At 36.2% G+C, this 20,365-nt stretch overlaps 1 protein-coding gene across 7 annotated transcripts in view; it reads right to left on the reverse strand.

Moving 5' to 3' along the window:
* Nlgn1 (neuroligin 1) overlaps positions 1-20,365 on the reverse strand; it is an 867,654-nt gene that overhangs the window by 710,103 nt on the left and 137,186 nt on the right. For 5 of the 7 annotated variants that reach the window (XM_029537342.1, XM_029537337.1, XM_029537346.1 and 2 more), the window contains one exon: positions 16,768-16,848. The gene's annotated coding sequence lies outside the window, so the exon portion shown is untranslated. Of the gene's footprint in view, positions 1-10,816; positions 10,926-16,767; positions 16,849-19,803; positions 19,889-20,365 lie in introns of those variants that run through there. The other 2 variants (XM_029537339.1, XM_029537343.1) reach the window with 2 other exon arrangements.

Raw genomic sequence — 20,365 nt, forward strand, 5'->3', positions numbered from 1 at the left:
TCTCCCCCTCTCCCCCTCCCCCCCTCTCCCACTCTCCCCCTCTCTCCCCATCCCACTCCCCTTCCCCCTCTTCTCTCTCTCTTGACCTTGTCTGCTCTTGCCTTTGCCCTCTCTGCACCCCTCTCTCCATGTGTTCTTGACCAGCACTGTCACTTCTTTCTCTCCCCTCTTTCTGCCTTTGTATCTTCCTTAGAAACAATAATTAACTTGTAAAATCTTTTATAAAGCTCAATGAGAACTTCATCATATTTAATTTTACTTTGCTGCTTTTTTAACATTTAATTTTATATATTGTTCAATTATGTTAGTTTAGTTTAGGAAAAAAAAATTAAGGCGAGAAGGGCAAAAAACCCATTTGTCTCCTTTTATAACTGTAAAATGGGGAAATACGCCTTCTTGTAATAACATGAGAATCTGTGACCTATAGAAATCAGACCTCAGATGCTCTGGCCACTCTTTGTTAGAGTAATTTGTTTTCTTGGTATGAGATACATGGAAACCCTAGGTAACTTAATTTTGTAACTTTTAAAATACATATTATAACGGTTAAGTTTTTTTTAAGCAACCCCATGAAACTGTAGAAGACAATTTGGATAATAAAAGAAGTACTTACTAAATATAGAGAAGTCAGGGCACAAGAATTTTGTCTGCATAGCTTCTCTGTCCCCAGCAGTTGTCTCCTAGTGCTCACTGGACTATTGTTTAAGAACCACTCACTCTTTGAACAAAGCAATAAAGCAATGATTTGATCCATCTTAAGCCGTCATAGGCTCTCAGATTTCACCATCCTCTTTTTCTCCATACTTAATCTACTCTTTCTACCCATGGTGTCACCTAGATCTTGTGGCTGTCATAGCCTCAGGTCCTGCCCTCTCAGAGGTCACTTGTTCTCCTTCGCAGCTCCATTTCCTGCTTCCAGAGCTTCCCTACCCACAAGAATCTACATGGAACACTGGATCTTTTCGATGTCCTTTCTTAAGGATTTGCCCTTTGCACAGTTGCCAATCTCTCTAGAAAGCTTCCTTCTTGGGTATTTTCCTTCCCAGCTACACAGCTTTCAGGTGTCTGCAGTTTTACCAAATTGTTCCTTACTATGTGATGTCTCCTGTGGTACCATATACTGTCCTCCTACACTTACTAGTGTTCCTCGGTCAGACTAGGTCAGGGACAAATTCATTAGCCTTTATACTATAGTTTGTCACACAGAGGTACTACTGGTAGCCCCTTTAAGGGGAGAGCTTCACCTATGTTTTCTACCTTTATGAATATGCTTATTCATCTCAGTAAATATTGAAGTAATGCAAGAATGACTGAATAAATGCTACTTACAAGTGCTGTTTTATTGTGCAAATATAGCACAAAGTAGTATACCTGCAGGGAAATGGGTGTCAGTTGGACCTCCTGCATCTATTAACATGATGTCTGTCACACTCAGAATCACCTAATGCTTGGATTTAAAGACATTTGTTGTCAAGAGGATAATGTCATTCAATGTATCAACATTAAACTGCCATTTATAACACAATTTATTTTCACAAGTTTCAACAGAAAACAAGAATTAGTGAACAACTGGGAAAAAAAACAATAACATCTTTAAAAGAGTAGATAAATAAAGAGGAAAATTTTTACCCTGCTTTGGAGACAAAAATGTAAAGAAAAAGGATGAAATCAAAAAATTTACTTTATTATATTTAAGGTGACTAAGGAACTACTATTTTAGCTGGGCAGTGGTGGCTCATGCCTTTCATCCCAGCACTTGGAAGGCAGAGGCAGGCAGATTTCTGAGTTTGAGGCCAGCCTGGTCTACAGAGTGAGTTCCAGGACAGCCAGGCTATACAGAGAAACCCTGGCTCGGAAACAAAACAAAAACAAAAACAAAAAAAAACAAAAAACAAACTACTATTTTAAAAAGTAAACAGAGGTTTCCTCAAAAACAGATTTGTAGGAGAATGGAGTTCATTACAGAATTTGAATACTGAAACAAAAATGATGCATAGAAACCTGAGTAACCAAGTTCACACAGCCCATGAACACCAGTTACTCCATAAAATGAAGAACTAGCAAATAATAAAGTAGAAAGACATTTATATGAAGAAAGAGTTCTAGGATTTTTCCTTAGCTTCTTTACTTCTGTTGTTTTTAAGAAGAACACAGTAATACTTGACATTATTGTACTCAGTAAACATATTTAAATAGTATAATGAACCCCTTGATAGGTTATCTAATCCCTAATGGTCTGCTATAAACAAGTGTAGATATGAACAACATTAAATAGACTCAGGTTATACCTATACACATACATATACATGTATACACGCACATACACATACATATAAATATCCATTATATAACTAGAGAAATAAAAATAAGTACATAAGGTGATAAATATGCTAATTAACTTGAGTTTTTCATTCTGTAATGTATATTTATTTCAAAGTTCCCTATAAATATATAAAATTTTATTTGAATTAAAAACAATGAGTTGGAGGCCAGCCTGGTCTACAGAGTGAGTTCCAGGACAGCCAGGGCTACACAGAGAAACCCGTTTAGTTCATCTGTAGAGATTTGATGCTCAAGAACAGATTCTGCTCTTAATACTGAGTCCCCATTCCTCCTAGATGTTTACTTTGCTAAGCCACACTCAACAACTTACCATTTCTCTACAATTTGATGAAAGGAGACATTTAAAGAGGAAAATCCATATATAAAGTAAGATATACCTTTTAGTAATTTGTAGTGATAAACTTGAGAATATTGAAAATATTCAGTTGAGAGGAGACGATTTTTATGAAATTTGTACAAGCTTAAGAATTGAAAACCAAGACAATTTTCTATATTCTTTACCCATATCTAAAGTTTTCTGTTAGTTACTTTTATCTGTTTATGATTAATTACAAAATAGATGCCTCTGAAAATAAAGGTTCCTGAGCTCTTGAATCTGTTGTCCTCAGTTCATCTTACAGAAGGTGATCATCTTCAATTTTTTTATAGACATATAAACAATTTTCTGAATTTGTTTATGGCATTATTCAGATTTTAAACTTCTGAAACTAAAGCATAAAGAAAAATAGATGTTGTAAGATGAGTAGGTGTTCTTCATTTTAATTAAGAAATCATCCTTAGTGAGGTAACCCAATCACAAAAGAAGTCACTAGATATTCACTTACTGATAAGTGAATATTAGTCCAGAAACTTAGAATACCCAAGATATATTTTGCAAAACACAAGAAAACCAAGAAGGAAGACCATCGTGTGGATACTTCATTCTTCCTTAGAATAAGGAACAAAATACCCATGAAAGGATATAGGTACAGAGACAAAATTTAGAGCTAAGATGAAAGGATGGACTATCCAGAGACTACCCCATCAGGGGATCCATCCCATCATCAGCCACCAATCCCAGATACTAATGCACATGCCAGCAAGATTCTGCTGAAGGGACCCTGTGAGGGCCTCTTGTGAGGCTATGCCAGTGCCTGGCAAACACAGAAGTGGATGCTCACAGTCAGCTATTGGATGGAGCACAGGGCCCCCGATGGAGAAGCTAGAGAATGTACCCAAGGAGCTGAAGTGGGATGCAACCCTGTAGGTGGAACAACAATATGAACTAACCAGTACCCCCTGAGTTTGTGTCTCTAGCTGCATATGTAGCAGAAGATGGCCTAATCNGCCATCATTGGGAAGAGAGGCCTCTTGGTCTTGCAAACTTTCTATGACCCAGCACAAGGGAATGCCAGGGCCAAGAAGTGGGAGTGGGTGGGTAGGGGAGCAGGGGCAGGGGGGAGGGTGTGGGGAACTTTCGGGATAGCATTTGAAATGTAAATAAAGAAAATAATAATAATAAAAAATAAATCTTTAACATTGAAAAAAAAAAAAGAAATTTAACAGGATAAGCAAGGTTCACCAGGGGAATTAAATCAGGTTCATTTCCAACCCTTTGTTCTGTATTATTGTCATTCCATGATACCATGTCATAGGAGAAGCATCCATTACAAATTAAAACTAACAAAGGATAAATTTATTTTGTATGTTTTTAAATACAATAAAATTTTAATTCTTTGCATTTAATTTCTTCCTCCCATTATTCCTCAATAAAAATTTGAAAACACGTTTATGTACATGTCAATCTACTTTGTGCTAGCAGTAAAGAGATATTGAAGTACATTGCATATGTCATGGGATGTGTAAAGGATTTGTAGCCTAGGAGGGACAATACACACAAAAGTCTGAATTGATGTGATAGCTTCTGCAACAAAAAAGTTGATGCGTTGCGGACAGGGATGCCATACTAACTCACACAATTAAACAGTCTGTCCAATGCTGTGGAACTTAAGGTTCATAAAGTTCAGGAACAATGAGGAACAATTAAAGATTAACAGATAAGCTAGACTCAGCAGCTTGGTCTTCATCCCACAGACTTTCTCCATCAACACAAAGATGCATGAAATCCGTGGATCATTTAACCCATTTACTCAAATGATGGTTGATGGGTACCTTCAAGATCTATTCAGAGTTATTTGAAATTCTAAAGCAGTAGTATGAAATAGCTATCTTATATCAGACTATGAATTAATAACAGGCTTCCATCTTTCTAGTATAGCTTACTCATTAAAGGACAATTTTTTATATATAACCCCTCCAATTCTATTATAGTTCTCTAATAATTTCTGTTTGCTATAGAGTTTGAAGAGCAGGGATATACTGAGGGATTAAATCTGTATTCACAATTAGTGGGGAAATTGGTTTAATTCACTGAATTCTTATATGCTTAAAACAGCTTTAATTAGTATTATTTTCTTTCATTCAAAGGGAATGCTCCTCAATGCCTGCATCTCTGGTCTTAGCAGAATCCTCATTGTAGCATCTGCTTCATCACCATTCCAATTAATTCTGCTCAATTTGAAACTGTCAGGACTGTCAGAACACGTCAAGCACCTTGGTGGTAGTATAAATTAGCTCATTTTTCAATGGGAATGCCTCTACCCAGGAGTTTGAAGACCAAGGTCTGAATTTACTCTGTGATAAAGGCATCTTATATTTTTTTAGTAAAATAATAAACTCGTGTTCTTTGGTAAACTGTCTGTACATTAATTTTAATCTCTTAATCTCTGCTATAAACTCATCATAATTATGCAATGCAAACATTTAGAACCCACATTTTTGTTTGTTTGTTTGTTTGTTTGTTTGTTTTGTAGTGATGCTGCTAAGAGTGGTTCTCAGAGCCTTGGACATGGGAAGCAAATGCTGCTTGGTAGCTCCTTGAATGTCTTGTAGCTCTTTCTCATTTTTCATAAAAGATAACAAGTGAAATTGTAGCAGACTGCATCCTTTGGCCGGATTATGTCATTGTCATTTTGCTGCTTGGCTCCATTGCCCCTGTACTTCTGTTCTGTATACACCCTTCCCTTCTCTGGTTCCCAAGCGCACCATTGCCAAATATTTGTTTTTGCCTCCACATTAATTTCCTCACCATTTGCTTTGTTTGGTCAACTTGCTGGATCTGAAACTCACCGTGCCTGATTCTCAGAAGGGCAGAGGACTCAGGAAAAGATGTACTGGCTCCCAGCCCACAGTGCCCCATTATCCAGCTGTCTTCTGTGACTTTGTCCTGTATCCATTGTCTCTCATTCTTTTTCCCAAACAATTATACTTTTTTGTGGCAGGATGTTAACCTCTAACCTCAATTCTTTCTGCTAAACCCTTGACCTAACTTCTAGACTGAGTAGAAATGAACATTTGCTTGTTATATTAGTATTTTCTTAGTGTCTAATAAATTGAAGTAGGAAAGTTTATTTATGTAGCTCTGGTTATGTAAAGTTCCTATGTAGAAATATCTAACCTAGACATTACAAAGATTCTCCTGCCTTTACTTTCAGACTGCTGGGATCCTGCCTGTCGATGGCTGACTAGGATAGTCACTGAGTGAAGGGCATATTTTCTTGTGAGTGTGAGCTCTCCACTCTCATCAGGGACTATCAACAATCAGCAGAGAAAGAAGAAAAGCAAAATAAAAAACCTGTTCAACCTTAGTTATATTTCTTTAAACCGTAGTAGTAACTTGTTAATCTATGTCACTTATAAAAATGTTTCCATCCATATCTATATCTAAAAGATATCTAACAATATCACATATCAATCCTGGTTCCCATGGTCCACCTGGTTATCAGAGGGATGGAGGTTGAACAGTCTTGGCAGACAGTCACCTCCTGTGAGTACAGAAGAATTGAGAAAGGAAAAGCTGCATGACACAATCAGAATATATGCTAACATTTTCTCACTCAATGACATTCAGACCTTAAGATGACCATTCTCATAATGCTTGATATATAAGAGAACTGGAAATATGGAGAAAAACTGATTTCATTTTTTAAATAATTAGTAATTAATTCTTACATATTTAATAGTCTGACATATTTAAATTTTCTGATATATATTTAATTATATTTAAATAATATTCTGATATATTTACATTTTCTAAACAGATAAGCCTGGTTGTAGCAAATACCTTCCTATCTCAACAATGCATATGATTGGAAATCATCATTCTTTGTCACTGAACCTGTACTCCATGTGTCCTCTAAATATGCTTGCAAACAAAAGAGAGAGAGAGACAGAGAGAAGTAGAGTTCAATTAGCTGGAAAAGGAAATGGTCCTTCTAAGTAAAAAGCACAGTAAGGACAGCAGCCCTGTGGCAGGCACTGCCTGGGATGGTACATCCTTGACAGACCAAAAGAGGATGGTAGGCATGAAAGAGCAGGGTAGCACCATGCACAAATATCTTTGTTTGCCATTGTAAGGACCTCAACTATTACCATGGGGAACTATTTGCAGTTTTAAGCATATAGAAGAATAGAGAAATAAATTTTATTTTATTTTGTTAAAACTTAGCTTAAGGACCAATATCTAAAACATACAGAGAATTAAAAAAACAAAGAGAAAAACCGGGTATCATGAAAACCAATAACTCAATTAAAATTGTGATATTGATTTAAGTAGAATTCTCAATAAAGAAATCTCAAATGATTGAGAAACACTTAAAGAAATGTCAACATCCTAGTCACTGGGGAAATAAACCTACTTTGAGAGATTTAGCTTCTACCTGTCAGGAAGGGTAATATCAATAAAACAAATGACAACTCTTTCTGGTGAGGATGTGGAATAAGGGGAACTCTCACTCACTGCGGATGGGTGTGCACGCTTATATTTCTACTATGGAAATAAATGTGCCAGTTCCTCTGGAAGATGGGGATTAATTTACCTCCAGACCTGGTTCTACTACTCCTGGGTGTATTCCACAATCCTACCAGAGACCGTACTCAGCCATGTTCGTTGTTGCTCTATTCCTAAGAGCCAGGAATTTGAAACAACTTAGATGTTCCTTAACAGATGTTGGTGGTGGGATGGCAAGCTGGTATTACCACTCTGGAAATCAGTCTAGCAGTTCCTCAGAAAATTGGACATAGTACTACCAGAAGATCCAGCAATTCCTCTCCTGGGCATATACCCAGAAGATGTTCCAACTTGTAATAAGGACACATGCTCCACTATGTTCATAGCAGCCTTATTTATAATAGCCAGAAGCTAGAAAGAACCCAGAAGTCCCTCAACAGAGGAATGGATACAGAAAATGTGGTACATTTACACAATGGAGTACTACTCAGCAATTAAAAACAATGAATTCATGAAATTCTTAGGCAAATGGATGGATCTGGAGGATATCATCCTGAGTAAGTTAACCCAATCATAAAAGAACACACATGATATGCCCTTGATATGCCTTCACTGATAAGTGGATATTAGCCCAGAAACTTAGAATATCCAAGATAAAATTTGCAAAACACATGAAACTCAAGAAGGAAGACCAAAGTGTGGATACTTCACTCCTTCTTAGAATGGGGAACAAAATACCCATGTAAGGAGTTACAGAGACAAAGTTTGGAGCTGAGACAGAAGGAAGGGCCATCCAGAGACTGCCCCACCCGTGATCCATCCCAGACACTATTGCATATGCCAGAAAGATTTTGTTGACAAGATCCTGATATAGCTCTCTTGTGAGACTATGCCAGTGCCTGGCAAATATAGAAGTGGATGCTCACAGTCAGCTATTGGATGGAACACAGGGCCCCTAATGAAGGATCTAGAGAAAGTACCCAAGGTGCTAAAGGAGTCTGCAACCCTATAGGAGGAACAACAATATAAACTAACCAGTACCCCCCAGAGCTATGTTTCTAGCTGCATATGTAGCAGAGGATGGCCTAGTGGTTCATCTATGGGAGGAGAGAGCCTTAGTCTTGCAAATGACCCCAGTACAGGGGAATGCCAGGGCCAGGGAGCAGAAGTGGGTGGGTTGGGGAACAGGGTTGGGGGAGGCTATAGGGGGCTTTGGGGATAGCATTTGAAAAGTAAATGAAGAAAATATCTAATAAAAAACCAGATGAACGAATAAAGAAAATGTGTATTTAAAGAATGAAATAGCAAAATTAACATCATAAAACTTGCAGGTAAATGGAAGGAACTAAAAACAAAAGCAAAATGTATCCTGATTAAGGTATCCTAGATGTAGAAAAACAAATGAAATATGTCTCTTGTATGTGAATATTAGCTTTTCAGTCAATGATAACCAGGCTATAATCCATAGAACCACAAAGATTAGGTATAGAGTCAGTGATTGGGTGGCTGTGGGAGGAGGGGGTAGGTAGAGCTCCCTGGGATAAAGAAATAGAATGCATAGTTTCGAAGGATGGTTGGAGGAGATAGCTAAAACTGAAGTGCCATTTGAGGGGTAGTATAAAAATCTAATATAGTAGAATTTTTATAAAATATATGCATATGTAAAGGATATTTAAATAAAATCATCAAATAATGGGGAGACAGATTTACAACTGGACATCTCTTGTTACCAAATGAAACTTTCAATATCAGAATTGGGTTATGTCTAATTGAGTTGTTGGCCTACTGGAACCCTCACACAACTCAGACTCTTGACAAGGACCAATGTGCAAATGCAAGACAGGATTCAAGGAGTTTTTCCTAATATGAGGGTACTAGAAAAGAAACGACTGACATCAAATTCGTTGATCCTGTAAAAGAACATTCTCATATATCCTAAGATGTTGATAAAATGTCAAGAGAAAACTGATAAAATCAGATCAATTGAACGTGGATCTGCAGAAGTGCTGGAATTGTCCAGTGAGATAACATTTTCACTTCCAATCTGTGCATCCACCAGTCCTTCTGCTACTTCTCTTTGTAGTGGATACATTTAATTTTTTTCTTTGGGTTTTAGGCAGATTTATTGATATTTAATCCTTTTAACTTTTCTAGCATATATGTGTCAATTTCAAGTTTCTCATGGAAGATTTGTCAGGAGGATGAGATAGCTCTGAAAATGATCATTGATCTTTATCAACCTGAAAGATCATTCACAAAAAATAATTAGGTTAAGAAGTAAATGATGATCCTGATGGTAGATCAAGCATCTTCCATCTGCTAAGGAGGTCCTAGAGCAGTGAACTGTATAAACTCTGTGAATAACTAGATACTGTGTAGAAAAAGTAATTGTTGCCTTTCAAGGTTGAATTAAGCCCACATCCAGCATTCTCCATGGCACACAAACACACACAGGGCTTACCTCTACACATTATTTGTGACTGAGTTAGCTGTACCTGCCTTTTCTTACTTGGACATCCCTGTCAATAACTCTCCTTTCCCACTAAGGATTATGCAAGCAACTTAGAATATATTTAGAGGGTAAAAAGGGGGAAAAATCCAGAAACCCACTTATTCTGTTGTGTCATGGTCTAATTTCTCCAGTACTTTGTCATACACTTAAAAGAAAATAAAATCATACCATTTTAACATTCTTTCTTCAAATTTCCATAACTTTGGTAGATAATTTTCTGTTCAGTAATGTGGATGCTTTATCCTACTAGATAGTAAATACTTTATATATAGAGAGAATATCCTTGGAAATTCTTGTATTCTTTACAGCATCATTTTAAATGCTGTTTTTATAGGTTATTATAAAATTTAAAATTCCTCTTGGTTAAAAGAGTAACAAACACATACTTTTTTAGAAAAGCCCTACTTACTTTTCAGAGAAAGGTATTCACCTAGCATTTATATTTATTAATATACAATGGTTTGTACTAGAAGAAAACACTTGTCTTATACTATTTGAGTATTGTGATCGATATTGAGAAGCTAGACTTTTTGATATAAGATTTAGAAAGACAGAAAAATCAAACTGGCAAATATATTCTTCATCATCCTTTGAAGAGGACATTGCTTTAAGAGACTATAAATTAGTATTCTTTATTTTACTTCAATCTCAGAAAAGGATTTCTTAGAAGTGACTATAAATACATTTAAGATTCTATAAATGCAATATAGTTATTCTTGAGCCATTTCACTACTTGCAATTTCTGTCCACTTTTACACACTGAGTGCATTCAAGTCACTAAAGCTTGCTGCAAATCTTACAAGCCTCTGCAATTTTAATTTAATCCAAAAGTAAAAGCCTACAGAAAACTGCCACTAACCTAAATTTAATGAGCATTTGAAGGTACAATAGTTTTTAATGAAACCAACATTTTGTTAATTACTTTGACTCTACATGAGTAGTTAATTGATTAAACCTCGATAGTTTCACATGTGTTCTTCAGCAATTTATCCCTGGATCCCCTCTCTCCTTTTTTCCCTTCTCCCTCTTCACTTTCCCTTTTCTCTCCCAGACTTCTTTTAAACTTATTGCTAATTTTTCTTACTTTGAATCTGCATTTCTATCCTTAGAAATGTAATAATACTCAGATTTACCTGGATGGCTCCAAGGAAACATTATCTTCTATATGCAACAGTGATGATGAACTCACAGAGACTGTGACCCAATGCAAAAGACAGGCCTACTACAGGCAGGGTCCAAGCACTGTGAAGAGAAAATAGGCACAAAGTTCCACCCAGAACCAAGAAGCTACTTGAAATGTATATCTGCTGGAGGAGGGAAGATGAGTGGCTTGTGATACTGGCTATAGCATCCACACTCTAAGACAGGACTTATACTTGGAGTGATTGTCCAACACACACACACACACACACACACACACACACACAAAACCCTCCATGCTCTTTGCCTACTTTGTTTGTTTGTTTTATTTTGTTGTTTTAGTTTTGGTTTGATTTGGTTTTGAGAGAGAAAAAGAAAAGATTTGGAGGGTAAGGAGAGGGGAATGTCTGGAAAAAATTGATCGTAGGAAAGAATATGAACAAAATATGTTGTATTACAAATTTTAAAAACTAAAACTTAAAAAACAAATAGCCTAGACCAAATGATGTGATCACTGAAATCAAATAGGAATCAATGTTGTTTTCATTAGTAACTCTTCTGTTCATGAAAGCATATGGACTGTCATAGTAGCCAGGGCAGTTAATGAAGCACAGTAGAGAGTAAATAGCCTCAATGAGACAAACTATAGAAAATGGCAGCACTGAACTGTTGAGCCCTGAGTGCAGTCTTGTATAGTATGAGTTTGGTGTTTATGCTGGGTGTAGATATGGAAAAAGATACTGATCAAGCACAGGCAGTTCTTGGGTGGGCCTGAAAAAGACCCACATATTAACCCAGAAGGTGTGGTCAGCACTTCCTGGTTTTATTTCCTTTCCTTTACTTTCTTGTTCTTTTTTTTTTTTTCCTTTCGGAAAGCAGCAAAGGAAAAGAAGACAGGATTTGAGATCAATAACAAAGTACTTGTATGGTATAGCAAAATCATTTCAGATATGTGAGAATGCAAAAATGTGATCATATTAAAAGAAAATTCAACCAATTGAAAAGATCCACAAGTGATCCAAGTTATTCTCACCAACAACAGCTGTTGTAACCCTGTAAAAATATAAGGAGAAATGGATAAAAGATTGTAGAGATGAAGCATGCTGAAAGAGAAATAGAAACAACAACAAAAGGAAAGACATTTAAAACTTCATTCACTGGTTGCACTTTAAGGAATACACTGCAAAGGAGTCAGTAATTTGGACAGAGATTAACAGATATTGTCTGGAATGAAGCAATATATATGATTGTGACTTATAGATGATAGATAAATAGGAAGTTAGGTAGGTAGATAGATGTATGGATGAGTGGACAGACAGATGAGAGACAGAGAGACAGAAGAATGGTAAATAGGTTAAATGTACATAGATAATAGAGACACAGATAGCTTTATGATCTTTAGGTGATAGATACATATTATAATATAAAGATAAATAGATAATGGATGTTTGATAGTGAATAGTAAATAGGTGTTATGTGATAGATAACAGAGATGACTAGACAAATGTTAGATCAATAAATTAGGATAGTCAACATGTGATATACAAATGATAGAAGAGATATAGATAGGTAATATATAGCTGATATATAGGTATTAAATAAATAATATGCAGATATATAGATGTTTTATTGGTACATGATAGCTAAATAGGTGGGAAGAGAGAGGAAAAAGCCTGCCCTGTGGGATGATGGCATGGAAGCACCTTGAAGCAAAAAGGAGAAGCTTCACAGAGGGGAGTCTAGAAACAAGTGAGGAAATGAACAAATCTTTTCCAACTAAATGGAATGCATACACCTGAAGAAGGCCGACAATACCCAAAGCACATTGTTATTAAGTGTAGAATAGCTAAAGTGGTGAAAAGCAATGATAATTGAAGGAGAAGTGGCGATTCCGTTAGAAAAACAACGAAAGCATCCCAGGCATCACTCTAACACAAGTAATGCAGCCAAGAGACAGTCAAGCTGTATCTCTCTGTGTTAGGAAGAGATAATGCAACACCTATTAGCCTGGAACCCCATAATCCTGGACAAACTATTTCAATTTTTTAAAAACGTAGTCATATTGATATAAATGAGTGTCAAAGTAATTTGATAGTGGCAAGCATAAGCCGCTGAGTGACAAAATCCTTGACACAGTTCTGGTGACAGAAATTGAGAGTGACAGTACCTGCATGGGCTAAACCACCATTGACTAAAGGTATCACAGCAATGTCTCAAGTGGTTTGTTGCTTAAGTGGGAGATATGGTACAACATTAAAATAAGGTGGTCTGGAATTACATATGACATGAAGAAGGATTAATCCACAATAGAATAAGATGATTTAAGAACTCACATTGCAGTTTCTTCAGCAAGACCTAAGCACATAGATAAGTACCTCTGAGAGGCCGACCAAAGATAGAAAGTGGGGACCTAAGCTGTGTGACACTTCTTTAAAGGTTGCAGAGAAAAGATAAGCAGAAGAGTGAAATTCACACAGGGAAAACAGGAAACGTATCCAACACAATCTTATAGATATTCCTATTAAATGTAAGTGGACTAAATAATTCAAAGACTAGATTGCAAAATGATCTGAAAGGTGAGGTGAAGCCTGTGATGTGTGCCACAGATCTCTTCAATAGAAATATATACATGTAAAAACAACAACAACAACAAAAATGGAAGCACATAAGCAATGAAATGGTGCCAAAGGGGGTTGGTGTAGGTCTGATAATACCTGAAGGATAGAATTCAGGACAAAAGGCTTAGAATTAAAAAATAACACTTCCTAAATATAGAATAGGACAAGTGAAAATGGATTACCTAATAAGATGGACATCATCTCTGGCATTCAGTCATGGATGCAGAATTTACAGCATTCTCAATAATTGATAGAATAAGGATAAACCAAACAAGCACAATGTCTAACCAAAATTAAACAGACCTATTAAATGCATGGGTATTTCTAAATATTTTAGTAAAACAATAGGTATAGGAAATTACTACCATTTTCCAAAATCAAAATAATTTCTAACTGCATTCTAAGTATTGGTCCTTACATCCAGACATAAGTATAACTCTCAACCCTCATCAAAGAAGCTTCATGCAGGCAGAGGCAATGACAGAGACTCACAACTCATCAAAACGCAGAGACCACGTGGCTGTGGAGTTCCCAGCCCAAATTAGCACATCTACAGTACAGTCTTCCCCTAAGGCTCAGAGAGCACCACGGAGGAGAGGGAAAGATATTAAGAGCTAAAGAACAAAAGCACCAACTGAGAGAGTGCCCTTGTGCCCCGACAGGAAAGTTACATCTAGGAAACCTTGAAAATATGGCTGCCTAAACAAAACCTGCTCACTGATCAAAGCAGTTGGCATGCCAACATGGAGGAGGTAGTTTTACAAGGCTCCACCCCAGATGAAGTACTGTGGACAATCAATGGCTCCTGGGAGAGAGGAAGAGTCACCGTTCTCTAAGTATGAGCCTCTGTTAAGATGTCCAATCTCAAGTGCTCAACCTTAAACACATGTCCATATGAGCAAGATGAAATATGCTCAGATTGGTTCTCTCTCTCTCTCTCTCTCTCTCTCTCTCTCTCTCTCTCTCTCTCTGTGTGTGTGTGTGTGTGTATGTGTGTGTAAAACAATACTAGTTATATAATAGTAACTCATAAAGATAAAACCAAGTGGAGGGACACAAGGGAAGTTGCAGGAGAAGAGGGAGTGGTGGAAATAATATAAATGTAGTACTTATCAAAATAGTATTTATTAATGAAATTCTCAAAATAATAAAAAAATAAATAAAAATTAAAACTCTAGGTACAGATGGAACATTACCAAGATACAAAGCAAGTTTCAAAATACTAAAGTCATAAATTTTTTTTACTAAAAAGAACCAATAATTCAAGATCAAAAGTATCACTTAAACTCCACATATTAGAAATTTAAACTATTCTCCAAAAGCTTGCTGTTCAAATAAGAAATCATGTCATAATATCAAAAGTAGTTTTAATGAAGTAGTGATAAAAGAGTAAAATATGAAAATGTATTAGATTCTTTAAAAACTGGACTTCAAGAAGAACTCCTAGCTGTTGATCGATTACTTAACAAAACAAGAGGAAATCAAGAGAAATGCATCATATTTAAGAAAGAAAGAAAACAATCCAGAGAAGCCAAAATCCTTGTGTTCCTTCTGAGGAACACAAGGGAAGAGGAGGAAAGACAACAGGCAAGAAGGAGATAGCAATTCCCTGAGTAAACCAGAAAGGGACGATAAACTGCTAGGCAGTAAAAGAAAGACGTGATCGTTAAAAATAAATGTGAGCAGATAGAGAGAAATAATTGTTTGCAAAATAAGTAAAATAATTATTCTGAAGACAGGAACAGCATAGCTTATTGCAGCTAACAAATACATCCGTCTGCAGATGGGAAATATCTAATTAATGAAGATTATCCAATTGAAAAATATGGAGCTTAACTTTTAGAAATAATTTTATTATAAACAGTTGGATAATGGAATTATAGAAGTAGCTCAATTGTTAGAGAAGAATAGTTTCAGAGTCATGTGTATTTTGGATTTTTTAAAAATATATCTCAGCAAAGAAATGATAGCACGTGATTCCATTAGTTTAAAATCATGATATATTTAAATACATATATGCATATACACACGTATATATGTCTATAAAACTATTTGAAGAGATAATTAACTGAAGAAGACATATTCAATTAGTACACAAAATATATGTTCAAGGTTTCCAGTTATTAATTACACTTACACTGAGATCCCACTTTTCACCCTACATGGGACCTAAAAATCAAAAGAACTAATAATACCAAATATTGACCAGAATATATAGTAATGGCCCCTCTCGAGCACTGCTTCAGGTTATATTGCTTGATTAGTTAAAAGCAAAAGCAGTTTTAAAAGTTTTTATATTATTACAGGTACCCCCAAGAAGTGGAGAATTACACTCATTGGCACTGAAAAAGATAAATTAAAATTTCACTTAAGCTTTATTCCTAGAAACCAAAAAAAAAAAAAAAAAAAAAAAAGTTAAGTGTCCACCATTAAGGAAACTTATGCATTGCGAAATACTTATTAAATACTTATGAAATGCTTATCAATGGAAAGGAATCACCTGCCTATAAACACAACTGGGCAAACCTTTCAGACACAAAGAAACCAAATGCAATTCACTAGTAGGAAGTTCAAGAAAAAGGAAGACTCAGTTAAATGCAAAATAAATCAGAATGGATTCCTGGTTTGCATAGTGACAGAGATCCACTGATTCTGGAAGGTGTAAGCAGAAATCTGTTCAGACGGGTACAGGAAATGCCCCAACCTAGAGATGATGGAAGTTTGGAATACTGCATCACATGGCGTTCCCATGTGCTGGACCCTACAATAGTCACTGTGATTTAATATGAAAACACAGTGTCCCTATGCACACCAAGAAATCTGGCAACATTGTATGCACCTACAACCCCAGTGCCCCAGAGCAGAGATAGGAGGATCTGGAAATTCAATGTCTCTCTTAAATACAAGAGTCAACCTGAGCTAGAGGAGACTCTGTCTCAAAAATGAACAACACACACTCACTCTCATGTGCACACATACACACATGCACACAGACACACACACACACACACACACACACACACACACGACCCAGAAACAGGAAAAGACACTCATGAGAAGGTTGTATCGATTTCCTTGAAATGCTCTTCATTTTTATCATATGGAGCTAGGAGTAGCTCATTAAACTGTTTAGAACCATTATCAAACTGAGGCTTCAGCATAGCTATTGACAACAAGTTGATAATTTTTTTTTTTATTTCAAAATGAAGTTATCTGCCATTGCTCATAGGACAGCGATTAAATCGATCACTAGTACAAAGATAATACAAAGTGAGTTTTTAAAATTCTAACAAATGTTGGTTCTGGGACCATCTCAATCTACTCACCCTGAACGTGGTGCTCAGCACCTTTCTCTCTTATGCACGCAGGAACCTCATTCCAAGGGCAATCCAGTCTCTTGGTCATTTCTGAGGAAAAAGTAAATGATAAAAATCAGTGCCTGGTAGGTTATCAGCCAGCAGAGGGTTCAACGACTGCATTTTTAAATCCAAAGGAAAGAACTCAGAACACCTCTTTGCACTGGTTTGGTTAAACATATAATTTGCCTCTTAAATCCACACATGATGTGGAGATCATTATTCTTAGTGGTTAACCACAAGCTGTGCTTATGCCCATCAGACAATTTTGTATCACTTGTAAAAGAGACCCAACTAGTAACAAGAATTTGTTACTCAAAGTGGGTAGCATTCAAGGTCCTTTCTCTAAGCAAGGACAGTTCAAACATCATCTTTTTTTAAAAAAAGCTTCCAAAATGGCCCCGAGAGATTAGTAGGTAGCCTGGTTTGTGGCAGAGAAAGATTTGGGTAGAGTTTGTGAGGAAATGCTGAACATTTATATATGCTCAACTGGCTGTCCTTAACAATTTTCTTTCTTTATCAATTTCATGTGTTACACTGATTCTGGTCCTACAGGAAGCCAACTTATTTCCTCATTAAGTGGACAACCCTTTATGTACTTAAACTTATTTTCGTCATTGTTTGAAATCTATGTAACCAGTCTAAATTTTTTTCACATACATCTTCACTCAGTTTCTTCTTCTCTAGAGTTATCTCAGTGGACAAGCTAAGTATGGTGGTCCTGTTCTTTTGGAATTTCTAGGTACAAAGAAAATTAGCCAAGCATTGCAAACTTTGAGACCTAAGGATTCCCTAAAACAGAAACAAATCTTTGATCTAATCTAATGCCTTCTGAACTTGACGTGCACTGGATTACCTGGAAATCTTTGTAAAAGGCAGTACCTGGCTCATTAGTTCTGTAGCAGTGACTGATTGTCTGCATTTGTGACTCTCCTTGTGATTGGCCCCAGGGTCACATTTCCACAAATACACTGCCAGTGGATTTACTAACACATAACACTTAAGTTACAAACACAGTAATATTTCTAGACACCATTGTTTATCTATAAACCTATAAATAAGGTAATACATTCATGTGCAAGTATAAAAAATTATGCCATTAATGTCATTTGTAGAAAATCTTAGAGATGTTTACAGAAGCTCATTACTAATAGGCATTATCAAACACATAGGTGCTTCACACTAGAAAAATTCCTCTCTTCATTTATTTTGATTTATTTAGAAACCGATCATTTTTCAAAACCTCTGCTATAATTAAAGCTACCATAACTTCTTTTGACCTCGTACCTATTAATTAGAAACTGGATTTCCATAAGCTGACTTTCTCTCCTCCCTAGTGGCAAGCTTTCACTATTCCCATCAAAAAGACCTTTGCATATTTCTATGCAGGTGAAAATGAATCCCTTCTCAGGGGATTGGGCATGCACTGCACAAAGGTTCTCCTGTTCAGTTTCCGACATCTACAGTGAGTCCAGTTTAACACGCAAGAAGCAGTTTTCTCTTCACCGAGGAAAGGGCCTACCATTTTTAAACAATTGCCATCTCATTGCCACTTCCCAAGAGTATTCTCCATCTCCATGGACACACATTTATTTAATTCCCTGCTGCTTACTAATAGATGTCTTGGAAGAGTTATTTAAGAACAACAATGAAATAAGAATAAACAATGCTGTCATAAGCGAATTCTGCTATTGTTCACATGTTCACAAGGAATTTTTAAAAAATCAGATTATAGTTACTGTCATGATATGGGTGTTAAAATGGAAGTTCACGGATGTTCTGCAGTTAGGGGCTATGTTTAAGGCCATGTGTAGGTCTGTAGACTCTAGTGTCAAGATCATAGTGTATTCATGCCTGTCTTTAAGAATAGCTTCACAGAGTAAAATTGCAATTACTGGATTCTAGAAAAATAAAATGTATTAATAGGTTAAAGAGCAAAGACATGGGTTGTGTCTACAATTCCAATATATAGTATGATAGCTACAGTAAATAATTTATACTTGCTAAAAATATTGTATTTTACATTGAATGTACATTAAGTAAAATTTAGGTGTTTCTATTACACAATCTAAAAAAAATTAAAGTAAACTAAAGATAGAAGAGTTCCTGTCAACATACAAAGGGTTCTTCTTTAAATTTTATTTAATATATTTTTAAAAAGGCTTTTATCACCCTATATCTAGAATACATGTAAGACACAGAAGGACCTTTTTGTAATGTGGTGCATACCCAACCTTTTTCAGATCAGAGAACACTGAAAGAAATTTCTGTCAGATGCAATATTTTTAAAAACACAAAGCAATCATGGTAGCTTTAAAGCTATTTAAGGCTCACATATTAACCAGACAGCAAAGAGCTTAGAAACAAGGATCTGCAATCCAGACCCCAGCAACATAGAAAGCCTGTGAATCCAATGTAAGCTAGTGGTAATGGGGCCCAACTTGGGTGGTTGATTTCCTAATTTTTTTGTCTCTTCTTGTTTTTATTTGACGAAGAGGAAGCTTTCACTTAAAATCTGAAAATTATATAATTTATCAACATCAGTCCTCTGATCTCAGCAGAAAAACTCTCCCTTTTCATTTTTACATTTTTTTTTTTCCTCATCAGTCCTGACTTAAAAGCTGAAAAGGTTTAATTGAGGGTCAGATAGCAAGGAACGAGGAAAGGGGGAAGAAACTTTGCAGACAAAATGGTAACAAGAACCAGGGAGAAACCTGATTAGAGTTAGAGAATATTTAAGATGAGGAAACACGAAGTGCCTTGCACATAAGAAGAAAGTATGAAATGACAATTTAAATAAAAACGGTTCGTTCTGTGACACATAAGCAAGTGAGTAAACACTGTGTCAGAAGCTGTCAGGGTCCTAGATGTTCCAGGGTAATATTCAAACTCATTTCCTCTTCAAGTCACTGGTCTATAGTAATGTCTCTGTCAGGAGTGCTGATCCACTAAGTAAATGGACCATGGTCTCGAGCAGACATCGCATTTCACAGCCTTCCTTCTCACCTTTCCAGCCCTTAGGGTCCTGCAACCTCTATTTCTAGAGGTTCTCGAGCCTTCTTGACCGTGGAGTGGAAGTCCTATTTTGGGCAGAGCCCCTGAGTCACTTATTCTAAGCACTTTACCACATGGGTCACTGCACTTAAGCACTGCAAAATGATAAAATATAATATAAAATAAAATAAAATAAAATAAAATAAAATAAAATAAAATAAAAAATCTTTTCTGACCCAGGCTGAGTTGAAGGGATACATAGAGCATGGATATGACCATAAAGCATTTTTTCACGTATTAGGTTTTCTGAGAATGAAGAAAAATATTTTTAAAATTCATTGCAGGTTACAAGCGTGGTTCATAAGCCATGGTGACCTTAGTAAGTGATGTGGTTCCAGTAATTTTAAGTCATATGCTTAAAACCAAAAGGACACATGATGGCTCCTGGGAAACTGGCAAGTTTTGTGGTACTTGGGAATATTAAAGGAAGTGTGATATAAACGTCTTTTTTTTTTCTTTTTTTTCTTTTTTTTTTGGGGTGGGGTGGGGTGTTTCAAGACAGGGTTTCTCTGTA

Source organism: Mus pahari, chromosome 4 (genome assembly GCF_900095145.1).
Source record: "Mus pahari chromosome 4, PAHARI_EIJ_v1.1, whole genome shotgun sequence".
NCBI lineage: Eukaryota > Metazoa > Chordata > Mammalia > Rodentia > Muridae > Mus > Mus pahari.